The following is a 16,412-nucleotide window of genomic DNA, read 5'->3' on the forward strand; positions in this document are numbered from 1 at the left end:
AAATTACACCAAGATGTAACTAACATGAAGAAAGCTGAGAACAAACATGGAAACATGCTTCACAGTTTGTGTTAAAGCTGCATTTATTTTTTTATTTATTTTGCCCACTCAGGTGCAGGACTCAACAGACTGAAACAATCACACACTTGATATATTATGGCCTTATAAGGTTAATTATATGGCAAAAACAGCTGTCCTCTTCCACATCCAGCAAATACCTGTTCTTCACCACCTTGTCGCTATCTTTGTCTGTCCCCAAAGGTAGTGTACAGTGGGTTTATTGTGATGGTTTGTCACTATGAGCAACACCTTAAATTTGACCCATTGTTTATTTAAAAATATTGATTAGTGCAGCTTTATAAAAAGAAAAAAAAACACAATTCCTTGTTATACATTTATTTCCATAATGTCCAGAATAATGAGATTATTAAGTCTAAAAATTCACCTCTTTATCCAGTCTGTTAAGGAGTTGATCCATCTCAAGTGGGAAAGCTGTCCGCCTAGCCCGATAGAGTTTAAGGAGCCTTGGTGTGCTGATTAATGGCTGCTCTGAAGTTGTCTATTAGGTCCTTATTGGTGAGCCGAAGAAACTCTTCCCTGATCTGTTGAAGAACAACAGAACCTCAAACGTAAATGGCCAATACAAAGTCAATACAATTTCAACACCATCCTCATGTTAAAATATGTATTTTATTAACCCTCATCCTGGGGACCCCAAGAAAAATCTACTGTAAGAAGCAACCATCATAGCACCATGTTAACTTATGCCATCTCAAAACATTATTAGTGTAATTAATGTCATCCTACAGATGACATTAATTACACTAATAATGTAGTCTGTGCCAAGACAGAGCACATAAGTCAATCTGGTCTTGATCAGGATAGGCTTTCACTTCAAAAACTGCCTGAGCAATCTTATCCAAAATGTCCATCTTCATGTCTCTGGTTATGCTGATACCTTCCTTGGTCTTTTCATATGCCTCATTGCCTTTGCATAACTTCAATTCCACATCATAGGAAAAGGCTGGAATGGGAAAAGGGGAAGGCCGCTCTGATATACTTCACAGATAGTTCTTGCACTGCATTCATTTCAATCTGAAAGACAAAGGTGACAATTTGCTGGAAATCAGCAAAGCAGGCAGTGGAAGAGTAATTAATGATGTGGTTAATGTCACTCAAACAGGTTCTGGCATATATAACATATCAACTTAATGTAATTATAAACAGTACACTGCTCTCTGGAATCAGTATTTTGACAAATTTAATACAATATTCTGTCCCATTCATTTCGAAAGTTATATTTTTTTAGAATAGCTTATGCAAAGAGTCTGCACAGGGCTCTCCACTCCTCCACTCAGACCTCACAAGCACACATGGAGGTGGCAGAGCCGAAACGGCGGCGGCTACCCGCGCTAACGATGCTAATAGAGCTAATAGAGCTAATAGCGGGGCACACCGTAAAAACGAGGCTGACGGATGCTCAACGACTGCCCCAAACTGTCCGTCGGTCCACCATCTGCCTGGTGTGTCAGTGCCTCTAAGGCAATAGTGCTGACATAGCTAATAGTGTTATCTGTTAATGTATCACACCATATAACTCTGAATACAAATATGACACAATTTCAACTATATCAAACGAAGTTAATCTCACCTGTGTGGAGACAGACTGCAGCTCTGATGCAGACAGACTGACTGGAGGCGGAGTTCTTCAAGTGACAGCGTCAACTCTGAAAGTTGTCTTTCCCTCCATTCACAACAAAGACACGAGAGTTATCTGAACTTTCGCCCCACGTGTTGACTCGCAACCTGCAGTCTGTGTTCACAACTGAGAGATATGAGTGTTATGAACTCACTTAAGGGTTTTGACGCCAACTTAAAGTCTGGTTTGTCTTAACAACTTGAAACGCTTTTTTATGCCAACAAATACAAGTTATAGTTTTTACAGTGGATGGACCAGTGGAAAACGTCATCAGTTCACAAAAACATAAAAGGAGCACAATAATATGTAACGTATAGAACATACATGGCAACAGCAACCAAAACACAGTGCCCAAGTAATAAATGCAAATAAAGTATTTAAACAAAGCATTGAATATTTAACATAATAAAAAAAAAAAAACATGGTCACAGCTTCAATCAAATCTGATCAAACAGTGAATGGGCTCATATGGCCCTCTTTATGGAAGCCCATTTCTGCCAGGAAAAGGACAAAAAAATATGAAAAATAATAAATAATAATAAAGTCAAAATGATTAGATGTAAGTAAAAAAACTTTGATACTTTCTTGTAATTATACCTTAAAAGTATATGCAAGATAGCATACTTATACTCAGTATAATTTTGACTTATATGATAGTATCATAATACTATTAATTAATTAACTGTAATAGTAGAGATTATAACATTTCTATTTAAATCCATTTGATACTTGTTCGAGCTGATCCATGCAGCCTCCTTTTCTTTCAATTTTTCTTTTTTTAAAGCCTGCGTTAATAAATAGTTGAGCCACTTCGGGGCAGCAGACTGACTGACAGAGCTGTAAACACAACACAGAGAGAGAGACATCAGCTGAGGGGAAGTGCAGGTTCTGGTGATAATCCTCTGTGGGTTCATTAGTACCAGCAACTAATTTCGCATTAGATCAAACATTGATTATAGCAGGTTTAACCTCTTGCAAAGGTTAGGGTAAAACTAATAATACAGTTTAACTAATTAATTAAAAATAATTAATATAATTAGATGATAATAATAATTAGATAATAATAATAATTAGACTCCAGAGGGCGTTTTTCTTCTGTCAGTCCTTCCTTATTTATTTCCTACCTACTTCCAATCTTTCATCCTTCGTTCCTTGTTTCTTTCCTTTATATCCCCTTGTCTACATCATTCTGTTTCTTTCTTTTTACTCTTTTCCTTTTTACCTATTTTTCCCATTTCCTTTCATCTGACCTTCCACCCCTCTACACTTCTTTTCCTCCTCACCATTGACCTTTGTTCTACTTTTTCATCTTGTTGTCCTTTCCTTCCTTCCTTTCTTCCTTCCTTACTTCCTTCCTGTTGTACTTCAATCTTGCCCCCCTTTACTCTTCAACTGAAAAGGAAAATCCACAAAAGTTCCACTGCAGTTTTTCTTTCATAAAAGCACATAGAAATGTTGTGAGGGGACCCTTTAATTCTTGTGATAATCAAGGAATGCAAGTGCTGATAACATGAAGGTATTGTAGCCAGTCAAATTTGAAATAAACAGGAATTTACTACCACACAACAGTAGAGGGCACTGTGTGGATTTACACACACATGGAATTGGTTGTTACCCACTGACACTGTGGTAGAGGAAAGTCCTATTTTTTATTTGATTGAAATTCCAGCTCCAAAAGGATGTGGGTAAAATGAATACATTGTCTTTCTTTGACACAATTCCATAAAAAAAAATATATATATCAAATTTGGTTTAGGCCTCAAACAGCAGGTCTCAGGGAAAAGATGCAGGTTACCAGTGCTGAGGTTATGTTAGGACATGACTGGAGGTGATCTGGGTTTGTTGGGCTGATTGCAACTTTCCCTTTCATTCTTTTGATTATGAGTCAGTGGTGAGGCAGCAGCGTCCCATACTGTGCTGAATCAAGGCTTTTTCACAGCCTGTGGTATTTTGCATGCTGGCTTCAATGCAACAGAGGTGGCAAAATATAGAAATGTTATAATATTATATGAGTTCGATTTTATATTGATTTTCCCTTTAACTGTGAGAACAGGGAGCACAAAGCCAGCCCTGTCATGCAGCTCCGTGCTGCCACAGTGTGGCAGTTTGAGAGAACCGTTGAACGAATACCAAGGATGCATGTGCGTCAGAATATCAATTTTATAGTTGATTTGAAGAGAATAAGTTTAAAATAATAAAGCATGTGTACTATCAGCTGCACTGGAAATCAATGGAAACATTCAAGACAACTGAAATTGGTTTAAGTTTTTGATATTGGATCTAGAATATAGAATTGATGTCAGTTTGATGAGTATTGACAGATGAATGAAAATGGTTAAAAAAAAGACATTTTACTGCTTTTGTGAAAAATCTTAGTATTTTTAAGGATGATATTATTATAATTTCTCTGTCTCTGTAGCTAACTGTTGAGGTTCAGTTTGGTGTCCAGCAGTCAGAAGGATGACTCCTACTCTCCTCTCTGTAGCCCTGCTGCTGCGGTTCCAGCTATAGGTAAGCTTCAGAACAGCTTCAGAATTTATTTCAAATGTTTTTTATTATTACTGAATGCAAAAACATCCTCAGTTTTATTACTGCAGTTCTAGAATATTGTTTTTCCTCATTATTTTGTTAATAATTCTGTACAAACTTTGACTCTTTTTTTTTCAGGTGAAACTCCCTTTACTATCCTGGTGACAGACTCTGTAACAGACATTCCCATGGAGACCTACAACACTTCCGGGGCTGACGGAGGAATCTTACTGGGTGGAATGAGGAGACTGCGAGACTCAAACACAGGCTTTAAGTAAGATCATCACATCGACTATTAGCATGAATCATCAATTTAAAGGTACAGTGTGTAACATCTGGCGGCATCTAGCAGTGAGGTTGCAGATTGAAACTTCTCCCGTGTTTCAAGCGTGTAGAAGAACTGTGGTGGCCGACGAGAAAACGCGGATGGGCCTCTCTAGAGCTGTTGTAAGAGTAGCATAGATCATTTGGAGAATAGCAGAGCCAGTGTGTAGAGTGTGTGTTTGTGTAGGTGGGAAGTGAGTGGTGAAGCAAGAGAGAGAGAGAGGCAGCGATTGTGTGTGATGTTGTGAGTGAACGTGTTGTGAATTAGTTTAGCTTTGAGAATGTGAAGTGAATGTAGTGGAAGTAGCAGTTTGTGCAGAAATAAATGCTGCAGCTGCAGCACGTTCTCATCCAAAACTGTCTGAACCCTCGGCGTCACTTTTCGGTGGCAGTCAACACGTGCTTAATGGTGTGAACTTGCTTAGGATATAGCAACAATACCACTGAATTAGGTTTAGGAAAAAAGAACATGGTTGGGCTTAAAATTACTTTATTTTTACAGTGCAAATATGACAAATATGACAGGACACAAATGAACAGCTGACTGCAAAGTGAAAGTGAAATGGAACGCACGGGACAAAAACAGCAGTCTCGAGGATGAAGCCTTGTGTTTGTTACATGTGTTTGTATACTTTCATTAATGTATGAAATATTCCAAATGTAATTGTGAATGCAGTTTAGTTGTATGGGAACATAATTTTTAGGAGACAGGGTTGCCTTGCTACCAGAACATGTTTAACTCACCGCTGTTCCCTGCTTCCACCCGTGCTTTGTCCATAAATTTACTGTCATGTCTAAGTGAAGCTGCAAGAAACATTAATTTTAAAATTACCCATGTCTGAATGACAAAAATCCATCTCTTGTTGTCCTTGCAGTTTTACCTACACAGAGAATGCAGACTATGGCCCGTTCCTGAAGAGTGTGAACGGTTTGGCTGGAAATGGGAGCGAAAACACCTACTGGCAGCTGCTGCTAAAAAAATCTAACGAAACCATCCCACTTGATGTTGGTGAATAAACCAAGAGAGCACCTTTCTGTCTTTTTACAGTCAACATCTACTGTATTTTGTTCTTACTGTAAATCAATTTATAATCTTTCTGGTTGGTTTTGTTTGCAGGTATTGGATGTTACATTCCGAATGCAAATGACAGAATCATCCTGAACTATAACACGTACTAAAGGATCAGCAGCCACTGGAAATCAAGAAGTCATCGAGAAGTCAAACTGTGTAAAATCTTGTACATAAGACAAGCATTTACATGTTTAATCATGTTTTCCGAACTCAATAATTTGTATTTTTTTTTAATATTGGGAAATAATGAGAATGTACCAATTTCTTCAAGTATTTTGAGTGTTTGTTTATACAGAGACTGTAGTGGTTTAAGAGTAGTGGTACTATGTGACTAGGTTGTTAAACAGTAAGTGATGTGAGAAATGACCCTAGAATACGTCGACATCATAGCTGCTTCTGTTGACATGTAGTCTCTAGTGAACCTGAAATTAGAAACACTGAATTTTACCTGGTTACAGACCTTTTTCCCCTGAGCCTTAAAATTAAGTTTAGAATCAATCATAACTCTGAGGTGCAGATACAACCTGTAGCCTCTCCTCTGATACAAAAACATCTGGCGCAACACTAGAACATGTTGTCCTTGTTTAAAACAGATAGAGGTTATCGAATAACCTGTTTGGTATGTGTCCTAAAATGAATGAAAATGTATTAGCACATAGAGTCCTTTTTTGACTTTATGATGTAATGGTTCATTCTGTTCAAACAGTGTGCTGATTGGTTTCAGTATGATGTGATGTGTGGATGAGAACTATCAAAGTTTCTGACCAGGACTCCTCCCCCCACTCTTACACAAGACCAAAACAGAGCAAAAAGGAGAACAACTATTGAACTCATTGGACTACATTCATCAGGTTGTCAGAAACAAGATTCCCAACGTGTCAAAAGGCAACTGTTTGCTAAGATGTTAGCCATATTATGTCAATGTCTGTACAGCTTGTTCTGCTGCCACCACGGGGCGGGGGCCAATAAATCAGTTAACTTCACCTAAAATAATATGAAAACGGCTCTCATTTCTTCACTGTTAATCTGATGTTGAAAGTCTCCACTTTACCACCACCGACATGTTTCATACAGAGCCAGCACAACAGAATGCGTCACTGTCCATGTACTTTCTGACTCCAGTGGATAAACCAGTAAGTTTACTTTCAAACAAGTGTAATCTTATACTTCAGCCACTTCCTCCATGATGAAATATTTGACCTATTTGTTTGTTTTGTTCAGAGGAACTCTGCGGAGTGGAGAAAAAAAACTACATGATATGCTAAAGAGTGTTTATGCATTGTGGTATTGTAACTTTAGTGAAGGATATAAGTACTTCCACTAATTTTGTTGGAGTTTTCTGAGTGGACATGCAGCATCCTCAGGGGCTACTGCGTTTGCCCCAAGAGCTCGACCCACTGCAACTTAAAGGGACTGTTTGTAAGAATCAGAAATGCTTGTTAACAGCAACACCTGTGGCCGTTAAGTCAACTAAAGTCAGCGTCGGGCTCGCGCTTGTGCTCGCTCTACATAGACATGAACGAGCATCGCTCAAAACAGTGAGGCAACACACGTCAGCTAAAACCACAATATCACTCTATATTTCACCTGCTTGGCAGTAATGTTAACTGACCAGACGAAGGTCTCTCCATGAATCACTGCTGATCCTAGCGTTGGCTTTTCCTGCTTCAGCCTCCTGACCGCGGTCGGAGGGAACAGAGGAGACACCGGAGATTTGGTCGGAGACGATAACGTTTCTCGCTGTGGAGCCCCGTCACTTCACAAGACACGGGAAACCTCTGTTGGTCTGGAGGAGCTGCAGCATTTATTTCTGCACAAACGTCCACTGTACATTCACTAGATATTCTCAGAGCTACTAACTCTTCTGCAGTGTGTAGTGTGCGCGCATGCACGTGAGGTGGAGCAAGCTGAGTGAAGGCAGGCAGGCAGGCAGCAGGTAGAGGAGCAGAGTACAGCAGAGACTCCGGCCCTGGACACCAAAGCTACGGTCTCCCGTCTTTCGACCTCGGCCAACACTGTTATGCAATACGGGATTCATATAACTTTGCGGTTTTGGTGCTTCCGTGTAGTTTGTGTTGGAGTCTTGTCTGAACAGCGGGGCCACAGGCGAGCGTGCATGGGACACCGATTTTTACGTGTAAGAAGTTACACAGTCTCTTTAAAGAAATTATCTTGAAGATTTGTATTTAAATATATGTCTTAGTCACTATCTATCGCCGAAAGAGGTAACACAATGGTGAATTAGCCTATGACCCACTGATGAAAGGCCTTGCATTGCAGTATTACAAACTCAACTCACAAGCGGTGCACAGTTCGATCACCCAGCAGTGGTTGGTCTGCCAGAGACGGTAAGCGGAGCTAACACAACAGAGTTGCTCTTCAATGTACTTGTGTGTGAAGCAGTGTACTGTTTTTTTCCTGTCGATTCTAACCTTGCAAATAAATGGTTACTATGGTCAGGTGCCAACTGACAACTGACTGACATCACACTGAGCTCTCAAGGCCACCTTGTTGAACAGAGAGACAGAGGTGTTTAAATAACCTGTTTGATAAGTGTCCTAAAGCTATTTCCGCTTATTATAATGCATCACTGGTGATTCATATGTAACTTGTTCAATGTCTCCATTGTTCTTTGTACATCATTGTACATGATTACCTCATTTATTAGTACATATAGTCATGTTTATGACTTTATGATGTAATGGTTTATTCTGTTTAAACAGTATGCTGATTGGGTTCGCTATGATGTCATGTGTGGATGACAACTATAAAAGTTTCTGACCAGGAGCTACCCCGAGAGGAGGGAAACTAAACTGGGAAAAAAAAGTTTGGAAACTTTTGTTTGGTGGATTATTTCTCTGTTGTTACAATGCTAATTGGCATTGTATTTTACATCGTTGGAAAGCCTGTTTATTTACCTTTACAGTGATGTCCAACTTGTAAGGATCATGCATTTGTGGGATGAGCAGCACAGCTGATTATGTGGGTAGCGCCCAAGAAAAATTTGCCAAAATGCTCCGTCAATGGTAAACAGTGTATTCTCCTGTTGGTATTGACTCTTGTTGTGAATTGTTTGGTGGATTGGATGATTGAACTCTCTATCAGTAACAAGGAACAAACAAGACATATTGGCAATTTTACCCTTTATTCATTTAATACACCGTCGGGAGCCTCAGTAGTGGGTGGAAGATCCATACGCAGCCACAACAGCCTGGCACCTGCTCCTCATGCTGGTCACCAACCTGGTCACATGTTGCTGTGGGATGGCGTTCCATTCCTCAACCAGGATTCATTGCAGGCCAGCAAACGTGGTTGTGTTGGTCACTCTAACACGTACAGCACGCCCAAGCTGATCCCACAAGTGTTGAATTGGGTTGAGGTCTATACTCTTGGCAGGCCGTTCCATTCTCTCTACTCCCACATTGTGGAGGTAGTCTGTGATAACCCTGGCTCTGTGGGGGCGAGCGTTGTCATCTTGGAGGATGAAGTTAGGTCCCAGATTGTGGAGATATGGGATCGCCACTGGCTGCAGAATCTCATCCCGATATCTCATTGCATTGAGATAGCCTCCAATGATGACAAGCCTTGTTTTGCCAGTGAGGGAGATGCCGCCCCAGACCATGACACTGCCCCCACCAAAAGCTGTTCAATCAGCATAGCGTTCTCCGCGTCGTCTCCATACTTTGACCCTGCCATCCAACTTTCGCAGACATAACCTGGACTCATCATTGAACATGACATTCCCCCACATGCTCAGGTTCCATTGTCTGTGTTGTTGACACCAGCGCAAACGGGCCTGACGGTGAAGGGCAGTCATTGCAGGCTTCCTGGTAGCCTTATGAGAATACACTGTTTACCATTGACAGAGCATTTTGGCAAATTTTTCTTGGGCGCTCCCCACATAATCAGCTGTGCTGCTCATCCCACAAATACATGATCCTTACAAGTTGGACATCATTGCGAAGGTAAATAAACAGGCTTTCCAACGATTTAAAATACAATGACAATTAGCATTGTAACAACAGAGAAATAATCCACCAAACACAAGTTTCCAAACTTTTTTTTCCCAGTTTATATTCAAATCTTAACAATCTCAACTGCTGCTGAACTCTTACACAAGACCAAAACAGAGCAAAAAAGAGATTAACTATTTGACTCATTGGACTACATTCATCAGGTTGTCAGAAACAAGATTCCAAATGTGTAAAAAGTGGGGCTGTCAATTGATTCAAATATTTAATCACAATTAATCGCAAATTAATAGCACATTTTTTATCTGTTCAAAATGTACCTTAAAGAGAGATTTGTCAAGCATTTAATACTCTTATCAACATGGGAATGGACAGATATGCTGCTTTATGCACATGTATGCATATACTAATTATTGGAAATCAATTAACAACACAAAACAATGACAAATCTTGTCCAGAAACCCTCAGCATTTAGCATTCAAAATAGGCTCAAATTAACATGGCAAACTCAAGCCCAACAAGCAACAACAGGTGGGGCGGGGGCCAATAAATCAGTTATGTCCCCTAAAATAATATGAAAAGGGCTCTCATTTCTTCACTGTTAGTCTGATGTTGAAAGTCTCCACTTTACCACCACCGACATTGTTTCATACAGAGCCAGCACAACAGAATGCGTCACTGTCCGTCTCTCTCGGACTCCAGTGGATAAACCAGTAAGTAAACAAGTTTGTTATTTGTATACTTCAGCCACTCCCTCCATAATTAAATGTTTGACCTATTTGTTTGTATTGTTCAGAGGTTATAAACCAATTATGTTCAGTTTGACAACTGTAGGTTGACCTTATACCTGCATCAGTATTATAATTAGCAGTGGTTCTTTGGGTCAGCTCTGCTTACTGAAATGTTGCCCAGAAACTGTCTTTTCCATTCCTTTCCCCCATCACTACCACCACATATAGGCCACTGCTGGGGACATCCTGAGTTTCATATGAATAAAACCTGGACTAATATTGGCAGTCCTAGTTAAAGAGAGGCGTTTCTTCTCTTGATGAATGAGGTTACTGTGTTACTTAATATATCCATTGTTCATGATTGTCCTGTGACTGCGAAAAGACTTTGTAATGTAATATGACTCAGCTAAATATCAGCTTGATGTATGATGATTGGTTGTTTCGGTGTGATGGGATGTGCGGAGGAGAGCTATAAAAGTTATTGGCCAGGAGTCCTTCCAACACGACAAGGAGCCACTCGAAGAGGAAGGATTTCCCATCAGAACTCCTGCACCCTTACAGGTATGTTACAGATTATGAAGAGGTGAAATAGGTTAGAAAAAGATCTTGTAAACAAGGTCATTTCAAATGCCATTGGCTGATTTGATTTGACTTTCTTTAAAAGAACAGCAAGAAGCTTTTAGGGGGGATCTATTGGTAGAAATTAAATATAATATGAATAATTATGTTTTCTTTAGTGTATAAGAGGTGTATAATAAGAATTGTTGTGTTTTCTTTATCTTAGAATGAGCCGTTTATATCTGTTGAAATGGAGTCGCAGGTCCAAAGACATACACCTTAGATTAATTGTTGACTCCAAATTAAGAGTGAATGTGAGCATGAATGATTGTCTGTCTCTATGTGTCAGCCCTGTGATAGTCTGTAATCTGTCCAGCGTGTACAACGCCTTTGCCCAATGTCAGCTGTGTTATTTATTGAAAATAGACAAATGAGTGTGTGTGGTTCTGGAACAGAGACAAATGACAATAATTAGTACAATCTATATATTTCAACAGGTTGCTACATACCTTACAGGTATACAGTGCAACAGATATATACTTATATTGGTTAAATCACATTACTGTTAGACATGACCTTAAATATAGTGTTATATTATATACCTAATACAAAACAAATACAAACCCAGAAATGAAATAGTAACTGAGGCCATATTTCTGACATGTCTGTTCAAACATTAATTTGCAAATATCTACAACATAAGGCATCGTGCTTAATCAGCTGAACACCTTCTACAGTATTTCTATGCTACAGAATCCCTCTTTTCTTCATTATAATAAATAAATAAACTTTATTTGTGTAGCACTTTTCCTAACTTTTCCTCGGAGTCTCACCACACATCCACTCACGTATCTCTCTGCTCTCAGAAGGAAGGAGGCGGGGCCACGCGTCACCAACGTGTAATCAATTACACTGCGCATGTGTTATACCCTGTGGTCTTAATGCTCAGGCTGATCGGAATCCTTAAAAAAATTCCTGAATCCGGATCACGACCAAAATCTAATGGATTGTTCATTTTGCTACACCACATCCCTCCAAAAAATGTAATTCAAATCCATCACAAACTTTTGGAGTAATCCTGCTAACAGACAAACAGACAATCAAATAAACCAACGCCATTGGCATTGAAGGAGGTAATTAAATCTATTTACAAACTTTCCATGCCGGCACTCCCTGCAAAACCTTTTCACAAACTCAATGTCAGCCGTCCTCTTCCGCGAGCAGGGGAGTGTAGTGGAGTTCCTGCTTGGCTGCATCTCAGACAGCCAATCCGACCCGTTCATAGAGGTTGTCCTTCTAACCTACATACGGAGCGGGTTCTTTTCACAAGCTGGGGCCAGGTTTCTGCAGTAGCCCACGGACAAACCAAACACTGGCTCTAGATAGGGCCATTCGCATTTTTGCGTTTTCATGTTTTTGCACTGTGGTGCTCCTACACATGGGAGACGTTTCAGTTGGTTGCAATCTGCAACCTCGCCGCTAGATGCCGCCAAATCCTACACACTGCACCTTCAAGACATTTGATTGTTTGACATAAGGTGGCACTGTAGGCTTATGAGTTACCTGTAGTTGCCTCTGATATTTGGACATGCAGCCTGAGTTAAAATCCACACATTTTCATTTTACTTTTATTTTTGTAGTAACAGATGAAAGTCTCAAAGACAGGAGACAGATTCCAGCTGAAGGATTAGAGTCCTGTACTGATAGAAAATGGTTATTTTTTTAAAAAACTGGCAAAGCTAAGGTGACATTTACTGCTTTTGGGAAAAAAATTTTTAAGGATGTTATTATTATAATTTCTCTTTCTCTGTAGCTAACTTTTGAGGTCCAGTTTGGTGTTCAGCAGTCAGAAGGATGACTCCTACTCTTCTCTCTGTAGCCCTGCTGCTGCTACTTACTGTGGTTCCAGTTAAAGGTAAGCTTCAGAATAGCTTCAGCATTTCTACTAAGGTGGACAATAAAGTCAAACTAAAGTAAAGTAAATTTATTTCAAATGTTTTTATTATTACTGAATGCAAAAAACATCCTCAGTTTTATTATTATTATTAGTTCTAAAATATTGTTTATCCTCATTATTTTGTTATTAATTCTGTACTAACTTTGACTCTTTTTTTTTCAGGTCAATTTGAGAATAGACCCATTACTATCCTGGTGACAAACTCTGTAACAAACTCTCCCACTCAGATCTACAACACTTTCGTGGTTTTCAGAGGAATCCTACTGGGTGGAATGAGGAGACTGCGAGACTCAAACACAGGCTTTAAGTAAGATCATCACATCAACTGTTAGCATGAATCAATAATTTAAAGGTACAGTGTGTAACATCTGGCGGCTTCTAGCGGTGAGGTTGCAGATTGAAACTTCTCCGGTGTTTCAAGCGTGTAGAAGAACTATAGTGGCCGACGGGAAAACGTGACTGGCCCTCTCTAGATCTGTTGTAAGAGTAGCATAGATCATTTGGAGAATAGCAGAGCCAGTGTGTAAAGTGTGTGTGTGTACCTGGGAAGTGAGTGGTGAAGCAAGAGAGAGAGCGGCGGCGATGTGTGGGATGTTGTGAGTGAAAGTGTTGTGAATTAGTTTAGCTTTGAGAATGTGAAGTGAATGTAGTGGAAGTAGCAGTTTGTGCAGAAATAAATGCTGCAGATGCAGCACTTTTGGGTGGCAGTCAACACGTGTTTAATGTTGGGAACTTGCTTAGGATTAGGCAACAATACCACTGAGTTAGGTTTAGGAAAAAACAACATGGTTGGGCTTAAAATTACTTTATTTTTACATTGCAAATATCTCTTGTTGTCCTTGCAGGTTTAACTACACAGAGCATGCAGACTATGGCCCGTTCCTGGAGAGTGTGGGTGATTTGGCTGGAAGTCAGGAAACACGTACCTATTGGGAGCTGCTGGTAAAAAAAGCAGACGGAAATATCAGACCTGATGTTGGTGAGTCAACCAAGAGAGCACCTTTCTGTCTTTTTAAATTCAACATCTACTGTATCTTGTTCTTACTGTAAATCAATTTATAATCTTTTATCTTGTTTTTGTTTGCAGGTATTGGATGTTACATTCCGAATGCAAATGACACAATCATCCTGAACTATAACACGTACTAAAGGATCAGCAACCACTGGCAATCAACATGGGATCAAAGCCAGAATCACATTCAACTGTATGATTATGTTTTAACATTGCTTAATCTTGATTGGATGATTATCCCATGGCAATGTACCTTTACCTCATATATCCTGCTTGGTAACCAGATACTTCCTCATGAAGATGAACATACTATTTGAACATGTTTAGTGTAATTTTTTTTTAATTAAGAAACAAAAATAAAAATGTCCTTTGCAGAATCAAATCTGTGTTGTTTTCACTAAATTTTTTGGTAAACAAAAGAGTTTTCCAGGTTGAACATGAAATGATCAAGAATTGTGTCAAAACAAGGCTAATCAGTTGCTATTACAATACATCTGTTTAGATGCTACACCTTTCAGTCACTGTTGGACAATCATGTGTTCTTAGTGTTCAAATGACACAAACAAATCACACATAGTACAACAGGCTGCTCTCATGCACTTTTCATAGCTATATACCTATGAACACCAAAAGGTTGGAGCCGGCTCTGATGTAGCTAGTTCTCTAATAGTTGTTGGGATAGAGTTCCACTCTAGTGCAGCTTTAACAGAATACAGACTGCCTAACAGTACTTTTTCTGAGAGGGATAATGCATCCCGTCTTGTAAACCTATATGAAGTTATTCTTATGGTGTCAAACTGTCTGAGCAGAAGAGATGATGAGATTGTACCGATTTCTTCAAGTATTTTGAGTGTTTGTTTATACAGAGACCGTAGTGGTTTAAGAGTAGTGGTACTAGCTTGTGACCAGGTTGTTAAACAGAAAGTGATGTGAGAAATGACCTTAGAATACATGGACATCATAGCTGCCCCTGTTGACATGTAGTCTCTAGTGAACCTGAAATTAGAAACACTGAATTTTACCTGGTTACAGACCTTTTTCACCTGAGCCTTAAAATTAAGTTTAGGGGGTTAAAACGATTTTGCATTAACACGTTAACTTTAACAGCCCTAGTAAAAAGACAACTGTTTGCTAACACATTAGCCATATTAACTTTATAATGTGAAAATATGATGTTAATGTCTCTACAGCTTGTTCTGCTGCCACCACGGGGCGGGGGCCGGTAAATCAGTTTATGTCCCCTAAAATAATATGAAAAGGGCTCTCATTTCTTCACTGTTAATCTGATGTTGAAATGGTCCACTTTACCACCACCAACATTGTTTCATACAGAGCCAGCACAATAGAATCACTGTCCATGCACTTTCTGACTCCAGTGGATAAACCAGTAACTTTACATTCAAAAAAGTTTTGTTTATACTTCAGCCAGTTCTTCCATGATGAAATATTTGACCTATTTAGTTGTATTGTTAAGAAGTTATAAACCAATTATGATCAGTTTGACTACTGTAGGTTTACTAGTATTGTAGTATGGCTAGTAGGCTATGCAGCTAGTGGAAGAGCCCTAGGCTTCATCTGCTTTCTCTTCTTTGACCTTATACCTGCATCAGTATTATAATTAGAGGTGGTTCTTTGGTTCAGCTCTGCTTACTAAAATGTTGCCCAGAAGTTGTCTTTTCCATTCCTTTCCCCCATCACTGCCACCACATACAGGCCACTGCTGGGGACATCCTGAGTTTAATATGAATAAAACCTGGATTAATATTGGTATTATTAACTGACCATGAAACATTTCACAATAACAAACTTGCACACACTCATATCACTGTGTCTTCAACAAGCTATTCAATTCATCTAAATTTATTTTTGTATAGCGTCAAATCACAACAGAAGTTATCTCAAGACACTTTGTATATAGAGCAGGTCTTAGACCGTACACCATAGTTTAGAGACCCAACAGGATCCACCAAGCGAACTGTGGCCAGGAAAAACTCCCCGGTTAGTGGGATGGATGGATGGATGGATGGATGGATGGATGGATGGATGGATGGATGGATGGATGGATGGATGGATGGATGGAGGGAGAGAGAGATAGATAGATAGATAGATAGAGAGAGAGAGAGAGAGAGAGAGAGAGAGAGAGAGAGAGAGAGAGAGAAGCAACCACAACAATAGCACAGCAGCTGTAATAATTAATACAAGTAGGACTAATAATACAAAACCAATAGTAGTGGATGTAAAAGAGTGATAATACAGCTATCGGAATTGATATCATTGGGTCATCCTCCGACGGGTTTTCAAGTGGAGCTTCCAGCTATCTCAGTCCACCATACATCTGGCTTGCTCGCCAGCACTGTCCAGCATCTCTCCTCAGTAAGTCCATATATGTTGGTGTGGGACGTCCCTGTGATCGATCCCCGTGCGTTGGTTCCCGCAGCACCAGCATGCTTGCTGGGAGTTCTTGATGTCTTTGGCAGTGACCGAGAAGTCTCATTCTCCAGGCTGCCACTTTGTCACTAAGCCTTGGTAGTCCCTCGTTAGCCTTGGTAGTCCCTCGTA

At 39.7% G+C, this 16,412-nt stretch overlaps 2 protein-coding genes across 23 annotated transcripts in view; one reads left to right on the forward strand and one right to left on the reverse strand.

The window, feature by feature from the left end:
* LOC141770516 (uncharacterized) overlaps positions 1-16,412 on the reverse strand; it is a 458,180-nt gene that overhangs the window by 111,348 nt on the left and 330,420 nt on the right. For 2 of the 22 annotated variants that reach the window (XR_012594576.1, XR_012594575.1), the window contains exons 1-3: positions 1,457-1,572; positions 959-1,119; positions 446-602 (exon numbers count right to left, since the gene is read on the reverse strand). The exons of 19 other annotated variants lie outside the window; for them this stretch is intronic. The gene's annotated coding sequence lies outside the window, so the exon portion shown is untranslated. Of the gene's footprint in view, positions 1-445; positions 603-958; positions 1,120-1,456; positions 1,573-16,412 lie in introns of those variants that run through there. One more of the 22 variants, XR_012594577.1, reaches the window with a different exon arrangement.
* The window catches only part of LOC141770518 (transcobalamin-1-like), a 33,078-nt gene that overhangs the window by 5,903 nt on the left and 10,763 nt on the right, over positions 1-16,412 (forward strand). The gene's annotated exons all lie outside the window — the stretch shown is intronic.

The sequence above is a fragment of the Sebastes fasciatus genome, chromosome 7, assembly GCF_043250625.1.
Source record: "Sebastes fasciatus isolate fSebFas1 chromosome 7, fSebFas1.pri, whole genome shotgun sequence".
NCBI lineage: Eukaryota > Metazoa > Chordata > Actinopteri > Perciformes > Sebastidae > Sebastes > Sebastes fasciatus.